This window comes from Falco naumanni, chromosome 4 (assembly GCF_017639655.2).
Source record: "Falco naumanni isolate bFalNau1 chromosome 4, bFalNau1.pat, whole genome shotgun sequence".
In the NCBI taxonomy this organism is placed as follows: domain Eukaryota; kingdom Metazoa; phylum Chordata; class Aves; order Falconiformes; family Falconidae; genus Falco; species Falco naumanni.
This window is the reverse complement of record NC_054057.1, coordinates 82684601-82705902: the sequence shown is the minus strand read 5'-3', so window position 1 is coordinate 82705902 and position 21302 is coordinate 82684601. Positions and strand designations below refer to the sequence as shown.

General features: G+C 43.0%; 1 protein-coding gene across 3 annotated transcripts in view; it reads left to right on the top strand.

Annotated features, from left to right (window-relative positions):
* MAD1L1 (mitotic arrest deficient 1 like 1) overlaps positions 1 to 21302 on the top strand; it is a 380760-nt gene that overhangs the window by 164976 nt on the left and 194482 nt on the right. The window lies entirely within an intron of this gene.

Below are 21302 nucleotides of genomic sequence, written 5' to 3'. Positions count from 1 at the left end.
CTCTCTCTTTCATGCACACTATGTTTATCTTGCTTTATCCCTTCTCTGCTGTATTTCCTCTCCCCCTCAAATGTAAATTGTTTCTTTACGTAGCAGAAGGGATTTCTGTGACAATGGGAACTTTATGGAGAAATTTACTCCCATCTGTGCAAGGCACAGAGGAGTTTGGTTTAATTTTCAGATTTTTTTCTGCCTGCTTTATGTCTTTGCTGCCATCCAACCCTTGTGCACATTTTTTTCTCGGTGACAACTGTAAGAAGCAATGAGAAGATTACTCTGCTTGCTTCATATGTCTGGAAGGAGCAAATTCAAGTCACTAGAGCTTTCCTGCCACTCCAGAATGGCATATGTTTCACTTGCCCAGACTTCTGCTGTCATTGTAGCATCTTATCTGTGACTCATGTGGGAGAAAACAGGCTCTCTCTGGAGATGATGCTAATGTGCTCCATGCATCAGCTACCACTGATTGCTGAAGCAGTCACAGGGCTGGACATCATCTTCTGACAAAGCAAACACCTTGTCAAAATACCATTTTGAACCTGAATGCTTTGGCATCTCTTGGCAGACAAGAGTCTTCCTGGGAACCGCTGTGGTCCTTTGTGTTCCTTTTCTAAAGGGGAGTAGGTCAGGCTCCGTGCCCTCTGGCAGTCCTGCAGAATGGGTTGTCTGGGCTTCTCTCTTCTTTCACACGCTTCACCTTCCTTCAGACCTGAGTGACCTTATCAAGTCAGGGAGCTGTTAGTTTCCTTTCCTCCCTTTTACACCTGCCAGTGGCTGTGTTTTGGGAGAGCACCTTGCATATAACCATCATTGTAATGAGGAAGTCAAGTCATGAAGGGGCTTAATGATTTGTTAAAGGTGACAGTCCCTGCTCTGTGGAAGAAGAGTGCCTCTTAAAACTGGTTGATACTGCAGCAGAGCCTGTCTCTGCATGTCTGAGACTTTTTGGTTGAACTGGATCTTAAAATTCAATTACTATTAACTTTTTTGAGGAGATTCCCCATTTTGGCTCTGTCCTAGAAGTTAGTAATTGATCAAGAGAAGCAGTCCATGGCACTGCCTTATACTGGAGATATTCTGCACAAACCAGCAGTTTTCACTACAGGATTTTTACAGCTATTTTTAGTGCATGGATGCTCTGACAGTTGAAGAATGGCTTTAACTCAGCAGTTCCTAGGGACTGCAGGTAACGGGAAGCAAGCCTCCATCGTTCTCAAGAAATGACAATGTCCTGGCACTAACTTGCATAGAGTAAATTACATGATTAACTATGACAGTATCTCTATCTCTGGCCTCTGATAAGCTGCTTTATAGACAAGCCGCCAGCAAAATGCCACCAGCTGCAGAACAACGAGCAGCTGTAAGGACCCTTTTGCCGCTCTTGGCTGCATATTGAAGTAGGCTATTGAAGTGCACGGGACAGAAAAGCGGTTCCCAGCTCTGCTGCTCTCCTGTGCTTGGAGTGCCGTAAGAACAAGGGAAAACACTGTAATTGCCATCACGTCTTGCTGACAGGGATGCCTCTGATCTAGATGCAGTCCCTGACCCGCCCCTACTTCACTTACTGACTAGATCATGTCTTAACTCTCTAAATGTAAAAATTTTGACTAACGATAAATTATCACCACTGCTAGTAACGCAGGGAGTTTAGGATGGACTCCCGCTGTCAGAAGTGTTTCAGCCCGCAGGAAGCATACCTAGCCTAGGTGGGACTGTGCTAATGTCATCAGCCTCCTGTCTAGGTGTGATGCTCAGAGGGTATGGGTACAGGAGTGCTCCTGTACCTGACCTCTCAATGGTTGCACTTCAGCCCCAAGCAGATTGATAGGTGCCAGCAACAAAAAACAGTTTTCCCTCGCTCTCACTTATGATCCCCTTAAAATGCTCTTGGTATGAACAAAATCTCCTGTAGCCTCTTCTGGTGATGTTAAAAGTTACCAGGCACAAATGAGGCTTGACCTAGGGAATTTGGATTAGCTTCAGACGCACCTAGCTATAGGAGACAAGAGAAACAGATGAACTGGGTCTAAATTCTTACAGAAGATTTAAAATTGGGTTCTTTCTTACTGATGTTTTGGAAAGAGAAGATAACTGATGTGCAGTTATGAGTCATATGTACCGCAATAGAACAGGGGAGAGCATTTCGTATGGTGTTGAGAGCTTTAAAACCCTTTACACTGGAGAGCCTGCATGCCTGTGCCTAGAGATACGGGCTCTGCAATTAGATGTCTTTAGGTGGAGGAGAAAGTAAGAATACATTTGAAGTGGGAGCAGTGGCCTCATCCGCAGCAAACGGCAGCAAAAGACGCTGCATGAAAGAGCTGCTTTTGCGCAATATGGTGCATATCACCTCCTGCCACAGGTGCTGCCGTGGGAGCAGGGTGCTGCAACCGGCATGCAAGTAGCGCGGTGATAACACGGCTCTTCCCTCACAGGCAGAAGACAGAAGGAAAATAGAAAATTAAGTGTCTTTGGGGAATGGGGTTAGGAACAGGTAGCTTCCAGCTTTCCAAAGGGAAGGCTTTGAAAATGTAAAAATGTGTCCTTATGTCGGTCTCCATCACTTGCCGTTGCGAGCCAGGCAGTGTGGAGGGAAGGGCTGGGAGTCAGTAGGGAGGGTGCTGGGCAGGTGCCTCTAGCACTTGCACCATTGTCCAGTGCTGCTTTCCCCAGTTATGTAGTTGTTTGGTTTTTTTACAACATTAGGGAAACATTCAACAAATAGGGCAAACTACATTCTGCATCTAATCAGAGATTTAATCTCTTTGAATCTCTTCCAAGCTGGAAAGCGTGGAGATTTAATGTGGCACTGGTCTCATCCATGTGGACTGTGCAGCTACAGCCCTTGTCACTGCCAATGCCACATGTCTGGTAGCAGGGTTTGTCTTTGGTGCTGCTCGAGTGATCCTTGGATAGGAACGATCAAAGCTTCTCAACCGCTTCCAGGGTATATGGTCTCTTTCTGGAGCAGGGTGATGGGATCCCGTTGGAGGCAATGCCACATCCTCCGGAGCACTTCCAGCCCGAAGTTGCCTGAAATGTTTGGTACGTGTTCACGGGGCTCACCACCAGAGAGCTGTTTTGGTGCCTGGCTCAGCAGGGATGGGAAAATTGGAAATTTAGCTGCTCCTGGCCAGTGTCTCTCCAGACTAAAAGCCAGGTTCATTTATGCTGGATCTCCCAGAGGTGCTCTCAGGCCAGCACATCTCGTCTGTTTTGAACTATATTGGTGATTCAGGCTTCAGTGCTAGTACAGACCTAAGGCTGATGTTAAGTGTCTCCTGATTATTAGGACTGCTACTTAGGAACGTTCTCACATTGATGAAAGCTTTAACAGCTTATGGAAGCCAAGCGGTGCTAGGGCAGAAGGGAGGTAAATATCTTCTGAAAAAAGTAAAAGCTAAGTTTGCACCTTGGGATAATGTTTTACATGGAAAATGCCAGTAAATCTTAGATATTCCCTAACTCTGCATGACATTAAATAGTGCTTGTCAGGGTGTCTTAAGATATGTTCTGAACTTCTTGAGATTTTTTTATTTTTATGATGGCTGAATTTGAATTCTGTGATTTCTAGTGCTTCATTCCAGAATAATTATATAATCTCTGCATAATTTAAGATTTTAAGTGTTTGTGTTTTCATGTCATCTTTTAATTCAAGATGGTGGTTTCCTGTAAGAAAGAGGGATTAATATTTTTAATGATTATTTTCTATTTAAAACTATGCTGTAAAGTCTCCAGAGATTTCCTGCAGGGCCTCTACACAGGCTTGTTGTACAGCTGAGCTCATTTCTGCCCACTGTGTTTCTATGGGCTCCAGCTACAGACTTCTGTTGAAATCCTGTTAACAAATAGTTATAATATATAAACAGAAAAAGTGCTTTGAGAAAAAAAATATCAACACAAGCTTGTTCCCATGCTCTTGTGGATCCTAACACTCTTGCTCTTTGCAGTTTGCAAGGATTGTGAGATCCACTTCAATACACTTAATACTTTGGTTATTATGGCAATTAGAACAACAGTTGTTGCTGTCTGGGTTTTCTTTTTGAAGCCCATTGATTCTTTATTTTGGCCTTAATTACCAGTAGTAGAAGAGGTGTTTCTTCAGGGAACTAATTAGTCTAAAAAGTCTGGTTCAGCATAGTGCTTGAGTACAGTTAGTTGAACGGTGCCTAAATGCAAGAGCCAATTGCAATTGGTTTATTTCAGAACACACATAATTATTCACCTTTAATATTTCTCCATAGTTATGATTTGTGTTTACTCCCATGCGTTCCGCTAGTCTTCCCTTATGGACTGGTTTGTCCATAGGCTGCAGCATCTTCATTTCCCCAGTTTGGTTTCATATTAAAGTCATGAATTAGAGTGCGGCACCATTGAAAGTCGTAACTTGATCAGAATTTAAAGGTGGCTGAATTCTCTCTTTATTTTTCTCTTTTTCTTTTTTACTGAAATATGACTAGCCTACTAATATTTGGAAAAGGCTGGGAACAGAATAATTGAAAAAGCCAGCTGATAGCAGTTTTCACCAAGCTGTGAATAAAAACAAAGCTGTTGATATAGATCTCCTCTGTTCAGGGGTGGTCCAGGTAAATTGTAAGGAACAATTCTGTTTTCTCAGAGGCTTTACAATTTATCTATTTGCTTTAATCAGTGTTAATGTCAAATGTGCTTTGATTGTGCTAAAAGATCTTCAGCAAAACAAACTGGAAGTCCTAAGTTTTGGAAAACGCCACAGTCTTCCTGTAATGTAAGATGTAACGTTTTTATTCTGATTTTTATTTATACTGTTTAATGAAATGAGCAGTACTGCTGTACAATACACGTGCCATGAATCCAACTGTGATGTCAGTAACATAGATATGAAATGCATGGCACATTGATTTGACATATTGAACTGATTTATGTTTTCAATTTGTTTAAATGGCTATAATGGCTTTAGCTTTGACAGATGTACACTCATATTTTAGTTCTATTCAAGACCACATTAAAACCAGAACTGATTTCTGGTTTAAAGCATTGATTTTTATCTATTCTGTGTTCTGTTGCCTGCATTCCACGTCAGACTTGCAAACACGAGTTCTTGTAACATCAACTTTACTTCCTTTTGGAAAATGGTAGAAACAGCTCATTTCCCATTGGAAAGCTGATTCTTGGAAGAGCTGCTAAACATAAATATTTTAAAATTTTAAAGGAAGTCAACAAGAAGCTTGAAAAATTCCACTATTATTGGTATATAAAACCCCGATGATATATTCAGTAGCTATGAATGTGAAGAGTGTAATTATTTTGTAGAGGTTAAGTAGACTATCTTGTGTAATGGGAGAGTTTTCTGAGGCTTCTTTGTGTGAAGACTGCTACCGTACGTTATTTATGTACACAGAGAAACAATGAGCATCTGTATCAGTATTAATTTATGGGAGAATCTCTTGAGATCCTACAAACTCTGAATTTTTCTTAGGGCTGTGCAATGCAGTTGGGAACTGGCCTAATGGTAGAGACCATAAACCAAATGAACTTTGTGGCAGATATTATTGCTAAGCTGTTATCCACCCTACCTTTGGCAATTATATTCTGACTACTCTTAATGTTATTAACTGTTCATACAGATGCAGTGTTCTTCACTTCCTAATCATCTGGTTCATTCTCTTCTCTAAGAGGTCATCTCATTAGTGGAAAGTGCAGCCTTAGGACAGATCAGTTCCCCAACCTGCTTTTCTCAAGTATTCAGATAAAATGTGTGCTCCTTTGACCACCGTGGATCTAGTTACACCTAGCAAAATGAGCGTGCTGGGTTCTGAAGCATTCTGTGACCTTTTTTTATGAAGAAAGGTGTTAGGACAGGAGTGACGTCTGCACGACTGTGGTGACAAAACCGTATTTCTTTAGATGGGAACATTCAAGCAGTGGCTAAATCACCTCCAGCTGTTATTCGCCTTCTGTCTGCGGGTGTGAAAGGGCAAGAGCACCTGCTTGCAGAGTGCTGCAAGGAGACCTCACCTTGTTCCAAAAGCCTTGGCTGGAGGTACCTGGGCCTCTGATGCTGCCGTTCCTATTAGATGGAGGTTGCTCTGTCGGTGCCGTTTGCTCTAAGATCATCTGAGTGTACTTAATTCTATCTCAGCTGCAGCATGGCAGCATGCAGAGCTGTTGAAAAGAGAGGAGTTGTTAGCATTATGTATGGTATTTATTTAGAGTTGCTCATTGTGCTTAGCAGAGGCTGCCTGGGGGCTTGTGATGAGCACAGAACTACCTATGCAAATGTATGCAATTCCTGGGAATGTGTATAACAGTATAAAATACATGATTAGTCTGAAATTCTTTCAACATACATGATACCAACCATATCTAAGCTTGTTTGAAAGTATCAGTTAATTTTTTTGGTTTATTATTACTACCAAAATGCACAATGTAAATACATGTGTATACATACATACGTGTTCTTAAGGCATGTTCAGGAATGCACATCCAAAGAACTCCAGATGACTGGCTTTATGCTCGTAAAATAACATAGTGTCCCAGGGTAATTTTACAGGGTTTTTACTGCTTTGCTGTTTACGTGCATTTCTGAAGACAGTAGGTGAGACTATCATAGCTATATAGAGAAATGACATTTATCTTCACAGTGCGGCATGACCTTATCTTTCCTAAGTGGCATTTCCTCTCAAGATAATGAACACCTTTTTATTTAGGCCAGGCAAGACCCAGATTCATTGTATCTGATATCTACAGCCCATCAACACTTCATACATTACAGTAATTATTGCGGATATTAGTTTCTGTTGCATTCCACTTGCTCTTTGGATTCCACTTGTTTCAGAACAGCAGAGGGGATTGAGAGAGGGAAAAGGTCACACTTGAGTCTTTGTGAACATCTTGGAGCTGCTGAATGGCACAAATGTTGCCACTCCTACAACAAATGTACATTTTATATACCCTTCCTGTATGGCCTCTTCCCCAAAGAGTGGGTCACCGTTTTGGCATTTGTCAGCCTAGGATGGAGAGGCCAGCAGGTGTTGCTCTGAGGTCAGCTACTTTTAGGCAAAGGCGAATCTTCTTAGCTGATAATCTGCTTAGTTAAGAAGAAAGAAAATTTAAGCGTGAACAGGAGGTTAAAAAACAGTGTTCCCAATTATTACTTGCAAATATTTACAGAAAGGAGCTATCTGTCATGCTTTGTGTTCCTTTACCCTGGCTCTGTAGCTTGATTTAATTTTGCCTGCAGCATTAGCTCCGTGTGTACTCACCGCATCCCTTGTAATGCCCATCCACTAGCGAGCCTGTGCACGCCTCTGAAATGGAACTCCCAGCCTCAGAGCATCCCATGCTGTGCGATGGAGGAGCAATTCAATACATCTTGTACCTTTGTGGCAGGAGCTAATAACTGAGATTATCTTGGCATATGTTCTGACTTCTTTCCTTTCCTTGCCAAATGGAGATCTTTTATGTTTCTGTAGCACAGCTTTGCTAGACAGGCATTCAGGTGCGAGGAAACTCAGAGGCTTCTAATGGGACCATCAAGCTGTTTCACCTTTTGCCTTGTCAGTCTGCATTTGCTAGAGCGAGAAGCGATTGCAAGTTGCTGGATTGCTTTCCTGAAATGAGTTGCTCTTTGGTTCACTCAGAGAAGATAAACACTCGCATCTCAAAAATATCAACCTGCCTGGCATCTTTGTTGGCAGCCTCAGCAGAAGGGCCAAGGAACAAATGGACCATGTCTAAGATAAAATTGCAGTGCTCCCTCTGGAGTTAATCCTTTCAGCCCAAAACTGAGAAGCACTGATGGGGCAGTGTAAGGAAATTTGCAATTCTGTTCCTTCTGCTCTGTCTATTTTATGGATAGACAAAGGACTTGGACTCCAGATTGATTAATCCTGCCCTTTGCCCTCACAGTAACTCTCCTGCAAGTTTTTACAATGAAGATTAAACTGGCGGTCGGCAAACAGAATATGTATCACACTTGTGCTATGCAAGGATTTCTTTTCTGTTAATTTTTTTTAACCCTTGCATACCTTTTTTTTTAAGTATAAAAAGCTATTTTTATACTTAAAAGCTGGAAGCTATTAAAGATACTGACTGATTTTTATACTTAAAAGCTGGAAGCTATTAAAGATACTGACTGATGGAGTTTTGGATTACAGTCCATTTTGGTAGCCTTCTCCACTTCCCTACAGGAGAAAATAATTAAATAATTTAACTTTGAGAGAGCTGTAAATCTGTGCAGAGCTGGCATGGGATTAGCCTCCATCACCACAGAGGAGAAGGCTCCAAGGAGGTCCTGGGCTGCTCGCTGGCAAACCCCATGTGCTGCACGAGATCTGCCATGGAGTTGCAAGGAAGGACTTTACAGGAGTAGTGAAGGACCTTAACACTAGCCAAACTCCTTGGAAAGAGAAATCAGAAGGTTTTCTGCTCCTTGGATTCTGTGAGAGCCTCCTTCAGGCTTGAAAGAAGAAGCATAGGATTAACAGGAGTAATTAAAAACGATAATTAAGTTGGCTGCTTTGATGAATGCTGGAAAGCTAGAGACTGGGAATGTTGTGGGCAGTCAGACTAGCTGTGGGAAGGAGGAGGAGGGTGACCAGACAGGTTGGAGCAAGAGCTGTGAAATAAAACTTCCAGTTATTTTGAGAACTGATTATTTAATATTAAAAAACTGAGTTTATTGGAAATTTTCCTGCACATGCTTTCCAGAAACTAGATCATCTCTGGGAATGACTCAGATTCCTCCAGCTCTGTTGTTCATTGATATATTTTCACTTTTCTTATGATGTGGATGGTTGCTTAATAATAGTTTTGAGTCTACTTCTATGTTGGATGACTCTTGCCACAAGATAGCTGCATGAACACTTCTGGTGCTTTAATGGCTGCACTTAATAGTATGTTGAATCTGATACGTAGAAAAGACTAGAATTTAGTCCAGGATGGCCCACAGGAGCTTGAGTTTTCAGAGAAGACTCTATCAATAACATAAAAGCCTTCTTCAAGTTATGGGTGTGGGGGAGTCTTCAGGGCATCCGCAGTCACAAGCATGTTTCCCCTGTGTACTCATGGTTTAAATACCAGCTTCAGTTTGCCTACAGAGAGCAGTTCCACCGTAACGGTGAGCCTGTGCGCTGCTGCTGCATGGACCGTACCAACGAGAGCATCGTGGCTGGGTGTCATGTTTTGCATGTGATAGATGCTGCCTGTGTTACCTCTTTGTCTCTGTCCCTGCTTATCTCAGTGTGGCACAGTTACTAACTGATGCTGTGACGTAGCTGTGTGCCTTCTCCCATCCCTCATGCTTCAGTCTTCTGGAAAACGAGAGGCAAAAGTGTGTTTGTGCACTTCATACATTTGAATGCCTTCATGTCTCTTTTATCCCTCCTTCCCACACCCCATCCTTTTCTGTTTCTTTATATTTTTGCCATGTTTCTTCTACCTTGTTGGGCACCTCCTTCCCAACAAACCATTAAGCAATAACAAGAGAAACAACAACAAAAAAAATAATCTTGCTGTTTCCTTCAAGTGCTTGCTTTGCATTTGTTGCCTATTTATAGATTATTCACTTATGCCACGGTAGCAGTCAATTAGAAATGTAGTGAATCCTTCCTTCAAGAGCGTGCCAAGAGAGGATCTTTTTAGTTTGCTTACTTTTTTGATGTTTTTTTGCTGGAACCTCTACAGTGTGCTTAAATTCCATTGGGATTTGTTTATTTTTAATATATTAGCAAATAAAAGTAGAAGAGTTTTGCTCCTCTTCCAGGAAGTTACAGAAGCATGACCGTGGTGTGCAGGGATATTTGATTTGAGCATGGTAAAAATGTATTTTATACATGTCTTTTTCTTCTAGTTGTCATCTTGGAGGATTCTTTACTTTTTCAGTGTAAGGAATGTCTTCTGATAGAGGCTACTGTTAAACACACCACTCCCCCCCCCCCCCCCTTTTTTTTTCTTTTCTTTTTTTCCCCCTGCAACTTCAGCCTCTAAATCCTAGTGTATCTGTAGTACAAAACTGACGAGCTATATTATAATTGTAAATTGTGACTGCCCCTGTGGCCTTGCAAAGGACATATGATCTTTGTGCTTTGTTTTCTCCTTTTGTTGAGCGGGGTTGGTGCTAATCATCTTCAGCCCCTCCTGGGGTGTTGGAGAAGTGAAGGAAGTTTATACTGGTATATCCGAGCAGTGAGGCAGGAGCTGTGGGTGAAACACAAGTACATCACAGGTGAGATGTTGCATTAGACCTACATTAATAAACTCAGCTGGACTTTTGCTGGCTCCACGGGACATGCTGAGGTGTGGAGCTTTGCCAGGATTTTTGCAGGGAAGCTTGTCTGCAAGGAGGCTGGAAACCACTGATTTATGTAATACCTGGAAATGTCAGCGCTAGCGTTCTCCTTCAAGACTGGGAGCTCATCGTGGGTAGGTATGTGTTGGGAGAAGAAACTTTGCAATTTTTTTCTTAATGCTGCACATTACATATTGCAATGCTGTAATATTACGTAAGGTTGGTTATACTTTTACAAAACCAATTTAGAAAGCAAATACAGTTTTAAACTGGGTCTCTGCATTTGCCAGAGCCTCTGCAAAATGGTTTTAGCAGCCAGTAGCTGTACTAGTTTAGGATATTTTTTAAACTTTTTTGTTCCCCCCTTACTGCTCTTTGTTTTTATGCCATGGTATCCTGGCTTGACAACCAGGACAGGGCAGTGTCATCTGGGGACCCAGAGAACAGGTATAAAATTCTAAGAGAAATTGCTGCTTGGCCTCAAGTGTGAATATACCTTCTGTGTTGAAGAGGAGAGTCCCTCTGCTGAACTTGTCTTCCTCATAGTGCTGTACAGAAGATACAAGAAAATGAAGGTACAGGATAAAGGACAGTTACTGTATTTGGTTTTTTGTCTCACCTCCTGGTATAGGAGTTGATTTTTTGCTCTGGACCCTCCTCGGTCAGTTGCATTTAGAGCAGCCATCAATGCAGATCAGCTGTGCTAAGCACACTGTGACATTTGGAAATCCCTGTCTGGAAGGGGAATTGAGCAATGAGCTTCTGCTAATTATAATAGCTATGTTTGAAATGTAATGTTTGCTTTATTGAGCAAAATCCAACTACACACCCAGACTAGAGTCTGGAAATACTCTGGCAGCAAAGGAGACAGGTCATCAGCAAACGCATTCCCAGAGCAGAAGCAAGGGCAATACAAGCATTGCTTTGTCACAGCAAACATTGCACAGTTTTTGTCCGGGGGTTAGCGTTGTTACCTAGCAACTTCCAAGAGTGTTTGAAATTTGTTGGAGACCCTCCGAGGCTTAGGCACTTTACCCTCTGTCTTCTGTTCTGCTGTATGCCAAAAATACACCGGCTATAATTTTGCAAGCCAAGGGTAGTGGTGGCTTAAACGCCTCCTTGACCTTTATTTGAGTTAGCACAACCTGTGCCAGCAGTACTGAGAACCAGGAGAAGAAACCAAACTAGATTAAAATTAACCCAGTAGAAGAAAAGTTTGATTTAAACATGGATCTTCACTTCCCCAATGGCATTTGCTGGCTGGCTTAAAACAATTTCCCTGGGAAGTACGCTGACACGCCTGAGGGCTCCTGTTTGGAGTGTGTTTGTGGGGATAGCAGTGAGATACAGTTAGGGACAGGGCTCACAGCACACTCGTATCATTAAAGACATCTTTTCTGAACTACTGCCACACATCACCAGCTGACAAACAGCCTCGAGCAGCTTAGAGGAAGGTACTGCCATTGAGTACTTGGGGGTGCTAAGGTCACGGGGAGCTGTTCAGTAGCCTTGTTTTAATAGTTAGAAAGGTTAGTCAAAATGAACGTGTGATGTTTGGAGACTTGTATAAAAGAACACCGCAGCTATGCTGCTTAGCTTTCTATATTCTTTGTTTCATCCAGTTATAGAGCTTCTGGCTGGGATCTAATCCATGCATAAAACCCTCTCCCTCACCATTGCTTCCGTCTGGGGCAGAGGCTTTCCATGTATACCACTTGTCTGAATTTCTGTTCAGATTCTATCTCCTCTGAAAAGTTTCTTCTAACTCATAACCAAGTATTAGTGTTTCTCTCCAAAGACACTGGCCATCCACCTGTGTCTTCAGAAGCATTGCTACCCTTAGGCTGTAAGGGTGTAGAGACCTCTTCTTGGCAAGCAAGAATATTTTCCAGGTATTCAACTGTCAGCCCACTGGAAAGAAAATGTTCCTTTGTGGTCGGCAGACTGACAGTAGCTCTTTATGCCTTTAAATTAAAAGTGTCACACTCACATAAATCATTATAACAGCACTGTATGCAAACACAGTGCCTGAATCCACAGTAGTTATGAGATGACAGTGAACTGGGGTGAATACCCTTATTCTTGACTTTGAGAAGTGCAGTGACAATGAATCATTCTTAGTGATGAGATGCAGCAGTGCTGACTCACTGGGCTGAAATTAGAAGGGCTTTTTTAGGTAGAGATGTAATTCCACCATTTTTTCTGATGAATGGATTAGAGTGAACGTTTTTGTTGACTAATTTACAGACTTCATCAACTAAATGTCATTTCTTTCCCTCTAGCTATCAAACCTAGTTGGAAGCAACTGATAGGGGGAGTACTTGGATCCAGGGAGGTGGTACTGGAAAAATACGTAGGAAGGAGTGGCAGAAAAGTTCACAATTTGGTAGAGATGGTGGGTGTCATATTGCCACCACTTTCAGTGTTTGAGATTCCCTTTTTCAGGGTTTGGTGAGCGCTAATGTTTGCTTTCATCAAGAGAGGGGTTTTGGAGCTTGAGCTCATTCTGCTGATAATCTGAAGAGGCACAGGAGGGAATAACTTCTGGAGTTAAAATTTTGACAGAATATTAAATAAATGCACAAACATTTGCGGCTCCTTTCCCCAGCCAACTCATTGTCACATCTAATAGCAAGGGTTTCTATTCCTGATAGCTACCGTGTCATCTGCTTGTAGTCTCTAGCACTGCTTCCCAGTTCAAGAAGGTTTAATACAACCTGAAGAAAACATTGTGCTCACCAGATCCCAGAATTGCTTATAGTGCCCATTTTCAGATCACTTAAATAGCAATGAATGACCTGATTCCCAGAGGTGCTACTTTTGTTTCAGAACCTTGTGCTGGTGCCCCTTCATTTCAGCTTTAGATTTGATCACAGCACAGTAAAATTCATTCTCTTTAGTGTCCTCCAAATGATTTGTATTCCTTGCCCTTTTTGCTATTTCCCTGTGGAATGGGCTGATACTTTCCTAATATTTTTTAGTTGCACTAATACATTAATAATCTCGTTTTCTCCTGGCAAGAGATTTGCGGTCAACCCTCAATGGACAGATTTTATGCCAGGTTATCTTTTTGCTGTTGGGTTAAAAATTTTGCTAGGGGAGCAGCAAAAGAGAAGGGAATCCCTGCTACGACTGCGCACTCAGCAGCTTTTCCGAGGCAGGAATATATCTGAGCCCACAAAGACAGCATTAGTGGCAGAGGCTTTTCTGATGGGTGTTCCAGTGATGGGGAATGACTCCTTTGGAGAGTCCGCCAGCATCCGGCAGTCACTTGTGTGTGTCTGGGAGATGCTGTACTGGCCGACTGCATAATGCTCGAAGCTATTGGCTTGGCAGAGTTTCATCAGTCAGGCTGCCCTTTGCTGTTGAGGAAGCAGCTGCAAACTCACATTTTTTGTTTGGCAATGTGTTCTCTCCCCAAGGGCTGCAGCACCATTTGATTAGGATGGAGGGAAGGAGACCTACTGCAAAAGTGTATCGTTCCCAGCAGAGCTGTGCTAATCTCTTGGTCTTTGCTCCTTCTTAGCAAGGTGTTGAATGAAAGCATCAAGGAAAAACAGTAGAGAACTGCTCGGCTGTTACCCCTCAATCTTGCCTCAACCTCAGTTGCAGCTCAGAGAGTAAAACAACAAATGCTTGCTCTTGTTTTGAGATATTTTTGCAAATTTGATGCTTTTTTGTCACATGAAACTTCTGGTAACACCTGAGCCCCTTATTTTCCTACCTACCTGCACCTACCTGCTTTCTTTATAAGTGTTTCAGTCTAGCATAGGGCTGTCTGATCTCCAAAGACTCGTCCTTTCCTGAATGTAATGCTCTGCATTTTTCCATCTCCCAATTTGCTTTGGTGCTGCGTTCCTTACCTGACAGCATCTGCCTGGGAGATTATGTGAACAGTGTTGATGAAATAGATTTAGAGAAGTTCAGAATCTTCCTCCAAGTTTTGCGTTTTATTACAGTTGTGAAGGTCACCTTTGCTTTGAGGATCAGGAAGATTAGGTTACCATCACCTCTGAACGTGCCGGTGCTGAGTTCTGCACTTAATATGGTGCTTGATCCTTTTACCTGAGCATGTGGCCCATCAGGTGTGTTTTGTGTCAATAGTGGCACCTCGTGCTCAGAGATCACCTTTGGTCAAAGGTTTTTGAATGGTTTTACAAAGTGACTATTATCTTTACATTAGAGAGGGAGAGAAAAAAGGAGTTTCGGAGAGTTTAGTACTTTGCCCTGGGTCTCTTGGCAGTTGTTAGGCAGAGTGGGAACAAAAGCCAGGTTTCTGCCGCAGAACTATGCAGCTTATTTTAAGCTAGGTCAAGTGACTTGCCAGGAATAAGGATGTGGGCAATTTCTGCTTGAAATCCTATCTTTCTCGTATCAGTTGTTCCACAGTGACTTTGTTTACACCCTTTTCTCAGAGCTTAACCAGTGAGGGTTTGGGGTGATTTCATTATAATAAGCTTACTGTCACGAATTCTTGACATTTGTGTTTCTTAGATGGATTGTGTTTCTTAGAAGGAGAGAGTTCAGCCTGTCCTTGAGACTGAAGAGCTGGAGAAAGGCTTGGTTATTATATCTTTGTCCCTAAATCTTGATAGTGTGTTGACAGGAGCCTGTATCTTGCAGATGTTTTCCCTGTATCTTCAGTCATTATAACTATGACTTCAGCAGTTTTTCAATTTGCAGTATCATTTTTTTCGTTTAGCACCCAAGAGCCTTTGCTTTTTTCATCCTCCCCGTTGGTAACCAGCTGATTTTTGTCTCTCACTTGGGGGCGGCATTTCCCTGCTGCACACCAAAGCCGGAGAAGAGTGGTTCTCAAGTAAGTGCCAGCTCTTGTTTTTTTTATAAAAACCACCCTTCGCTACCCTGCACAAAGCAGTAGCCTTCAGTCCCTGGGTGTTGCGTTTTGCCGTGATGCCCGGGAGCGTGAGTCCCTGGAGATGTGGGACATCTTGCTCACAGGCATTCTGGTTTCCTGTCTTGCCTGTTCTTGGCTTGGGGTAAAATTTAGAAGGACTAAATTACATGGAAAACCACATAAGCTGTAGCCTGACACACATGCTTTTCTTTGGGCTGTAAGCCTATCCACGTAATATAAATTATGTCACTAAGTAATGGTCTCCGTTTTGCATGTTGCAGCTTTTCTACAAGTCAGAATGAGTGTTGCTTCACTACATACAAATTTCTGAAACACACAAAAGTTGTTGGGGAATTTTCCTCTTCGCTTTTGGATCAGATGGAGGGCCACCCCCGCCCCCTCCAGTTTTGCTCCTGTAAGATAATACGGTGGTTTTGATGCTTTTGAGACAGCACCAGAGTTTATTTGTAGCTGTTATTTCCCACTTTATAAAGGATGTGCATTTGATTTTATAACCGCGAGAACTTTTTTGAGAACAGCAAAATTGAATCTGTAAAGCAGTGGGGAAATCTTTTAGCAGTGTCTGATACTAAACAGTCTTCCTGATTGTGATCTCAATTGATGCAATTTTGTGAAAGATCAGTAATTTCATCTACAAAGCATCACAATATTTTAAATTAGAAATGACCATTTAATCCAGTGTAATTTTGTAGTGCGTTTCAGAGATGCCAAAACAATACTGTACTGCTACCAGTCTGCAGTGATGGTGGGCTAATGGGTTGAAGGTGGAAGGTACTGGCTACCATCGTATAAACAGATATGTAACTTGAAAGTATAAACAGGCAAATTCATGCATTAACTGTTGGAAGCTGAATCCCATGAGTGAGATTTCAGATTGAACACTAATGAAAATTTCATTTCAGTTCTCACAATATTTTAATATGCAGGATCACAGTATGCAAATAAACTGAAGTCTAACTGCAAGTGGCTGATGAGTTACTTCTGCCTCCGTCTCTGCCACCCCCATAAGTAAGCTGTCTGTGGCTTTTGTGAAATCAAAGTTTTCCTTCTGTTTTCCCCACAAGTCAGAATCTTACAAAAATATCTTTGTGTGCAAGTTAATTAGTGACTGCAACCTTCTCTTCAAAGTATTATCATGATACTACTGTGTTGTTCCACGTAACTCATCAGCGTGGTGCATAGAGCTATATGCTTTTAGGTTTGATTGAACTGTAAGTGTTGTAATCAATGCTTTCCTTACTAGAACTGTCCGGGGAGCGCAGCCATGTTTTTGCATTTCCTTCTGTATTTCAGCTGCAGCTTTGATGCACTATATTTTACTTGTGTCTCCCAGGTCTGACAGAAACAGGCAATGCTGTGCTTTTTTTTTTTTCTTTTTTTTTTTTCTCTTCTTTTCCTTCCTTCTTCCCTAGACTATGGCATCAGATAAGATATGCTGCCTTGGACCCTGTTACAGGTCACATCATGCTTTAACCACACTTTAAGGCCATCTAGCCTGATCAAAGAATCTTCATCTTGTATTTTATTTTGTAAGTGATCAGATAAATAAGTTACTGTGACATTACCCAGGGAATGGAGAGCAGCCAGCACAAGGCAACTGAAATGATTGGGCATGTTAGAACATAGAAGATTCCGTAATTCTGTGATCGGTAGCCGATATATCCTTGTAAATTTAAATTGTGTGTTAACTTTCTCAAAGAGAAGAGGCAAGAATTTATCTTAGAAGTTAATTAATTTGAAATAGCTATTAATTAACATTATACCTAAATTTGCCAATCGTCACACTTGACTTGAATTTGCATACAACTGTTGCATATAAAATACTGCTAAGGGTGTCTGGGGCTTTGGCATGCTGTAAAAATGCCATGTTTTGCAGCTGTGTTACAGCTCTGCCAGGCTGAGCCTCCTCTTCCCCTCCCATGTGGTCGTGCTGCCCTTCCAGCAAGTGGCCTTCCTTCTGGGGACCTGCAGCTGGGATTTAGAGCTGTGAAAGCACAACCCTGGAATAGGCAGCTATGTGTGTTCTCAGATATTTCACCCTGATAAGGAAGAATAAAAATGACTCCCTTTTTAATTTGAGGTACTGAATGTGCTGCTTGTTTCTCTCCCTTGTAAAGTACCTACATTGTATTATGTGACTGTTAAGATAATCATGTTTTTTGATGAAAGCATAAGACTAAAATGATGTTTCCAAATGAAGGTTGTTTTGATTTATACCCTGTATGCAGCACGCATAATTTTGCTTCCCTAACTCTTTGAAGCAAGCTTTAATTTTATGGCTCTGGCTGTTGCTACTATTGTGCAGTGCCATACCTATGAGCTATTCAATGTGCAACATCGAGGAGTAAATTAATGCAGGTCCACAAAGAGAGTGCTTCGATTTGCTAATTGCTTGTAGAGCAGAGGGTATTGTTGTGTAGAGAAAGACCGTTCATTAGAGATTGAGTAGCTAATTTTTTCCTACAAGTGAGTCTCACATTTGAGCTGCTTGCCTATCGGTCAGGGTAGTTGGCTCACAACCAGCCCCCAGAGAAGAACGTGGGGCTGCTGATGCAGTCAGTGTTAACACCTGCGTTGTAACCACCGGATTGCTTTACTTTCATTCATTAAGCTCTCCCTGACCAGTTTCCTCCAGCGTTGTCAGTGAAAGCTGACTTTTGGAAGGTGTAGAAGATGAATTATTGATGCAGGGAAGCGAACTAAAACAACGCAGAATGGTCTCTTCAGGATCTGAATCAGTTCCTCTCCATTCCTGCTCCTCCTTCAGCGCTGAGCTGCGGCATCCCTGCGAGGCCGGAGCACAGGTTATCATTCCCTTCTGGCCACTCTCTTAGGACGGCAGTAGCATTGACAGTAGATTAGACTATTGTCATGTAAGATGGATGTTTTGAATTGACAAACCCTGCTTTCGGAGGCTTAAAGTAATTGACTGAATACTTGAGAGCATTTTTTTTCTTGCTTTACTGCTTGATTTTGTTTTACCTGGTTGTGCTGCCTTCAGTAGGCAAATTGGACTTTACATATATTTGTATATCTGATTCTTAATATCTGTTAGCTTATCAGATTTCTTAATGCTTGAGCTCAGTGATCTGTGGGAATTTAACATGTGTATTAAGTAATGAGAATTTCCTTGGAGCTTTAAGTTAACGTTTATGCATCGTCTGAAAATTCAGCATGCAAGCTACTGAGAGATCCCTGAGATACCAAGGTGAATGTGATCAATCAAAAAGCCTGTAAAACAGAGCGGAGCTACTTATAGGTAGGACGTTGCTTTTGCAGAGTGCAAAACTCTGGCAAACTGCTCCAGCACCTGCTGCAGATCACCCACCCGTGCCTGCGGGTGCGGGGGTCCAGGGCCCTTGCACGCCATCTCCTCCCTGACCACCTGAAATGACTCGGGTTCGTTGCTTGTGCTTTCATTGGCTGGGAGTGGCCAGAGCCAATTGAACCGAGAAATCCGACAATTCATTCCTGAAAAAGTCTATTCCAAGAAACGTTATTTCTTTCAGGTCTTCCCTGGCAGATGCCCCAAGGGGGGCTGGGCGCAGGGGCGCAGCACACTGTCAGGCACTGGTCCAGGGCCCTGCAGCTCCTTCCTTCCACGCCTGTGGTGGCTGACAGCTCCTCCGATGCATTCTTGATTAAGTGAGATGTGGGGATAAGTTCAGAGCCTAATTTCTTCTTCATAATTAAAAATGTGTGCATCTGCCATGCTGCTGGTGATTAGGTTGTATTTTCTTGTGGCCTAGAAGGAACATGGCAGTGAATCACTTTGCAAGCAGCTGTCCTCTAACAGCTGAGCTAGGTTCAATATTTGATTTAAGCTAATATAAAGTCTGGGGTAGGGCTAATGTTTACAAACTAGATGTGATAAAGCATTCAGATCATCTGTTCACAGCCAGGCGAGAGCAGGCACAGAGGACCCCACTGCAAGTTTGGGCTTTCGCTTGTGCTTCCACATCTGCCTGCGTAGGTGGGCACGGGCAGGAGGGTCCCCGCACCGGCTGTGAGCACATCAGACAGCATCAGCTGTGCTGGGAAAGCCTCCTTCATTACAGCTCTATCATTGTAATGGCTCTCGATGCATTAAATATGTCCCTTTTGCTCTTCTGTGAGAGTTGTAGTCAAACTATACATTAAAAATCTTTTAATCTTCATGAATCATTTCTTCCAGCAATCTAGTCAGTTTAGTTGCTGCTCTCTGGATTCCCACTAGTTAGCTACTCTTTCCCTTTGAGATGAGCTGCCTAGAAATAAATGCAATGAAGAAAACCTACTTTGTGATTCAATTCTTATCCGGTGGCTTTTCCAAATCATATTGATCTGCTGTTACCGTGCTGCTGTTTCAGACTCGCTGTCCAGGTTTGCCTCTAGGTCGCTGTGGGATAGCAGCTTGAGAGGTTTGTACTTCGTTATTTTCCCCAAGCCATATTCTATATAAGGTAAATTATGGAATATTTCCTGCTTGTATTTTCGATTTCTCCCATCCCTTTGTATTATTCCTCTCCTGTCTAAAATTTTCTGCAGCGTCCTCCTGAAGTAAAATGTGTCAGTCTTTTCTATGCTTTTTTTTCTGAATTTTATCAAGCTCTTGTACTTTAAAATGCTCTTATACCCATTTCCTTAAACAGGTTCCTATAGCGTACTGTTGCCTTAATATTATAAAGAAAAATATTTCCACTGTCAAGGTGACTAAAGCTTGGCACAGTGTGGTGGGTTGACGCTGGTTGGATGGCAGGTGCCCACCACAGCTGCTGTGTCACTCCCCTCCTCAGCTGGACGGGGACAGAAAATACAATGAAAGGCTCATGGGTCAAGATAAGGACAGGGAGAGATCACTCACCAGTTACTGTCACCGGCAAAATAGATGCGATTCAGGGAAATTAATTTAATTTATTGTCAATTAAATCAGAGTAGGATTATGAGAAATAAAACCAAATATTAAAGCACCTTCCTCCCATCCCTCCCTTCTTCCCAGGCTCAGCCTCACCCCATTTTCTCTCCCTGCTCCCTGCCAGTGGTACAGGGGAACGGGGAATGGGGGTTGCAGTCAGCTCATCACTCCTTGTCTCTGCTGCTCCTTCCTCCTCAGGGGGAGGGTCCTCACACCCTTCCCCTGCCCCAGCCTGGGTCCCATCCGTGGGGTGCAGCCCTTCAGGAACAGGCTGCTCCAGCCTGGGCCCCCGCGGGGTCACAAGCCCGGCCAGCAAACCTGCTCCAGCCTGGGCCCCTCTCTCCATGAGCCCACGGGTCCTGCCGGGAGCTGCTCCAGCGTGGGCTTCCCATGGGGTCACAGCCTCCTTCGGGCACCCACCTGCTCCGGCACGGGGTCCTCCATGGGCTGCTGGTGGGGATCTGCTCCCCCCATTAACCTCCCCGGGCTGGGGGCACAGCCTGCCTCTCCATGGGCTTCCCTCGGGCTGCCAGGGAGTCCCTGCTCTGTTGCTGCCCAGTTTTCTTTCTCCTCCTTAGATCTCTTGTCCCAGAGATGCTGCCACCATTGCTGATGGGGCTCAGCCTTGGCCAGCGGTGAGTCCGTCTTGGAGCCAAGGCCAGCCAGCTCCATTGGACATGGAGGAAGCTTCTAGCAGCTTCTCACAGAAGCCACCCCTGTAGCCTCCCTGCTACCAAAACCTTGCCATGCAAGCCCTATATACCCAGGTTGCTTAGAGAGGTTTTGAAGCTCACCTCCTTGGAGATACTCAGAACCCAGCTGATCCAGAGCCCTGAGAATTCTCATGTAGCTGCCCCTGCTCTGGGCAGGGGATTGAACTGGCCTCTTCCACTCGGAATTACTCCGTGATTCTGTAGAAGTATTTACTAACAGGAGACTTAAAGGGAAGAGGCGTGACCCTCAAATTAATCGTAAGCAAATATATAGTTCTTAATGGCTCTTTACATCTAGTTTAGAGTAGGCCAGTAGTTCCTATCTTTCCCATCTAAAGGTCACTTTCATATAGATCAGGTTAATTGATATACAGAAAAGTTGGGGTTGTTTTTGATCAACACTGTTCAGTCTTGGGGTGTTTTGCAAAGGCTGTGCTAGCATCTCTCATAAATAACATCTCTGAGGGCATGTTTTCTTGTTCTTCTCCATGTGACTCTCCTGGCTCTAGCCTGCTGGTATAATTCTACCTGATTCAATAGTAGTGG